Source organism: Lampetra planeri, chromosome 24 (assembly GCF_965212315.1).
Source record: "Lampetra planeri chromosome 24, kcLamPlan1.2.h2, whole genome shotgun sequence".
In the NCBI taxonomy this organism is placed as follows: Eukaryota; Metazoa; Chordata; class Hyperoartia; order Petromyzontiformes; family Petromyzontidae; genus Lampetra; species Lampetra planeri.
In genome coordinates, this window is record NC_136130.1 from 3793339 (window position 1) to 3797212 (window position 3874).

Below are 3874 nucleotides of genomic sequence, written 5' to 3' on the forward strand. Positions count from 1 at the left end.
TCAATACTATGCCCGTGCATTATGCAGGATTAGTTCGCATTAGAAGAAGTTACAGCAGCAGATGTTAGTGTAAATGCGTTCGGTATTACCTTAGAGTCGCGGCATCTCTTCAGAAAGGTGAGAGACTCGATTAGCTGAGCCTTCTTGTCCCGGAGCTTGTTGAAGGATCTCAAAGTTATGTGGAAACCCTCCCCGTAGAGGCGGTTAAATTTCGATTTAAAGCTTTCGTGACTGCAGGGATTCATCTTCTTGGTTCTTTCGGTAAAGTCACGTAGAAGGGAAGTAATAAAATAATAAAAATAAAACATAATAAAACAATTCTCACGACGTTTCGGCCACAACGCAAGCAGCCATCCTCAGGCGAAGAATGAAACACCCCAAGCTTGGAGCGTATATTTAAGCTGGGTTAGAGGGGGGGGAGGTGGGAAGAAGAGCGCCTAAACAAAATAATTTGCATATCAAGAGGAATTCAGCATATGGAAAATGCGTAGGAGGTGGGCGGGGGGGGTTCCAAATCAATACTATGCCCGTGCATTATGCAGGATTAGTTCGCATTAGAAGAAGTTACAGCAGCAGATGTTAGTGTAAATGCGTTCGGTATTACCTTAGAGTCGCGGCATCTCTTCAGAAAGGTGAGAGACTCGATTAGCTGAGCCTTCTTGTCCCGGAGCTTGTTGAAGGATCTCAAAGTTATGTGGAAACCCTCCCCGTAGAGGCGGTTAAATTTCGATTTAAAGCTTTCGTGACTGCAGGGATTCATCTTCTTGGTTCTTTCGGTAAAGTCACGTAGAAGGGAAGTAATAAAATAATAAAAATAAAACATAATAAAACAATTCTCACGACGTTTCGGCCACAACGCAAGCAGCCATCCTCAGGCGAAGAATGAAACACCCCAAGCTTGGAGCGTATATTTAAGCTGGGTTAGAGGGGGGGGAGGTGGGAAGAAGAGCGCCTAAACAAAATAATTTGCATATCAAGAGGAATTCAGCATATGGAAAATGCGTAGGAGGTGGGCGGGGGGGGTTCCAAATCAATACTATGCCCGTGCATTATGCAGGATTAGTTCTTCTGTAACTTCTTCTAATGCGAACTAATCCTGCATAATGCACGGGCATAGTATTGATTTGGAACCCCCCCCGCCCACCTCCTACGCATTTTCCATATGCTGAATTCCTCTTGATATGCAAATTATTTTGTTTAGGCGCTCTTCTTCCCACCTCCCCCCCCTCTAACCCAGCTTAAATATACGCTCCAAGCTTGGGGTGTTTCATTCTTCGCCTGAGGATGGCTGCTTGCGTTGTGGCCGAAACGTCGTGAGAATTGTTTTATTATGTTTTATTTTTATTATTTTATTACTTCCCTTCTACGTGACTTTACCGAAAGAACCAAGAAGATGAATCCCTGCAGTCACGAAAGCTTTAAATCGAAATTTAACCGCCTCTACGGGGAGGGTTTCCACATAACTTTGAGATCCTTCAACAAGCTCCGGGACAAGAAGGCTCAGCTAATCGAGTCTCTCACCTTTCTGAAGAGATGCCGCGACTCTAAGGTAATACCGAACGCATTTACACTAACATCTGCTGCTGTAACTTCTTCTAATGCGAACTAATCCTGCATAATGCACGGGCATAGTATTGATTTGGAACCCCCCCCGCCCACCTCCTACGCATTTTCCATATGCTGAATTCCTCTTGATATGCAAATTATTTTGTTTAGGCGCTCTTCTTCCCACCTCCCCCCCCTCTAACCCAGCTTAAATATACGCTCCAAGCTTGGGGTGTTTCATTCTTCGCCTGAGGATGGCTGCTTGCGTTGTGGCCGAAACGTCGTGAGAATTGTTTTATTATGTTTTATTTTTATTATTTTATTACTTCCCTTCTACGTGACTTTACCGAAAGAACCAAGAAGATGAATCCCTGCAGTCACGAAAGCTTTAAATCGAAATTTAACCGCCTCTACGGGGAGGGTTTCCACATAACTTTGAGATCCTTCAACAAGCTCCGGGACAAGAAGGCTCAGCTAATCGAGTCTCTCACCTTTCTGAAGAGATGCCGCGACTCTAAGGTAATACCGAACGCATTTACACTAACATCTGCTGCTGTAACTTCTTCTAATGCGAACTAATCCTGCATAATGCACGGGCATAGTATTGATTTGGAACCCCCCCCGCCCACCTCCTACGCATTTTCCATATGCTGAATTCCTCTTGATATGCAAATTATTTTGTTTAGGCGCTCTTCTTCCCACCTCCCCCCCCTCTAACCCAGCTTAAATATACGCTCCAAGCTTGGGGTGTTTCATTCTTCGCCTGAGGATGGCTGCTTGCGTTGTGGCCGAAACGTCGTGAGAATTGTTTTATTATGTTTTATTTTTATTATTTTATTACTTCCCTTCTACGTGACTTTACCGAAAGAACCAAGAAGATGAATCCCTGCAGTCACGAAAGCTTTAAATCGAAACTCATTAGAGTCGTCATGGGGGTGGGGGGGGGATGCGTCAGGCGTACAGGGAGGGGTCGAGGGGTCAAGTTTTGACAGATTTTACGTACCTACTACATGGATGGCCCCTAAGCCATCTTTGGGATATCATTTGTGGCCAGGTCGCTTCTGATAAAGAGCTACATCGCTCAGTGGGCCTTACGTGGTAAAATACAAATATAACTTGGTTTAAAATAGTAAAAAAAATGTTTATAGTAAAAATGACGCTGCATTGGCAGCTGTGGTGCTTTGCGTCAATAACACTGTGGCCTTAAGAGGAAACACATATCTATAATAGGCGACGTTTCGGGCAATAGTCCTTCACAGCATACTGACAGAATGGCCTATGCCCTGTGAAGAAGGGCCATTGCCTGAAACGTCGTCTATTATACATTTATCTTTTGTTATTGAGTGATTTGTTAAGTTATTTGAAGGAACTGTAGCACCAGTCGATGCAGATTTAACACTGCATGGTTACAGGAAAACTCCTTTTGTCCGACGATTCGGGAAATAGCCCCTTCTTCGTTTACGTACTATGAAGAAAGGATCCTTGTCCGAAACGTCCCGTTTCCTTTATAAATATTGTCATCTTTAATGAATATTGACATTACTAATGTTGTATAACCAACCCTTCTGTCATGTACGTGTACTATGAATAATGGTATGTTGCCCGAAACGTCGCCTATTATATCAAAGGGTCCCACGCACAAACACACGCACACAGTGCAACGCACGTGGTCACGAATCTTTGACGAGGCTCTCAGTCACGTTGCTGTACCAGACGAAAACAATAGGGGAGTGGGATCTATTGTTCGTGCAGGACCCTATTGTTCGTGCAGGACCCCATTGTTCGTGCAGCGCTCCCGAGACTGGAGTAAGCAAGCTTTGTAACGAGCTAAATAACTAAATAAGTTGCTTTCGACGGCATCACATCCGGCGGATACATCGGTTTAAAGGATGCTGGCTGGAGGGGAGGGGTTTAAAGGGAAACTGTGGGTTGGGGTTTCTGTTTGCAAGCGCTGTTGTGTTGATTCAACGTTGCGTTGTCGAGGTTCCGACGCGGTCGTCAGGGATTTAGCTTTTGTCTGGGCACGCTGTTCGTGTGCCGTTGTGATACGCTCGCTGCGCAGTCTAACATCGCCGCTGGGGAGACAAAGGCGGCCGGGGGTGGTGGTGCTGGCCACCCACACAGTGCCGGCCTTCAATAACAGCACTTGCCTGCCCACGACAGTCAGTCGCGGGCTATGTACGGGGTGGGGGTGCGGCGGTGCTACTCGCACAACAGTCTGTAGCCAACGGGGTGTTGTTGGTCGTGGTGGTTGGTTGTTGGTGGTGGTTGTTGGTGTTATTGGTGGTGGTGGTTGTTGTAGGTGGTGGTTGGTGGTGTTATTGTTGGT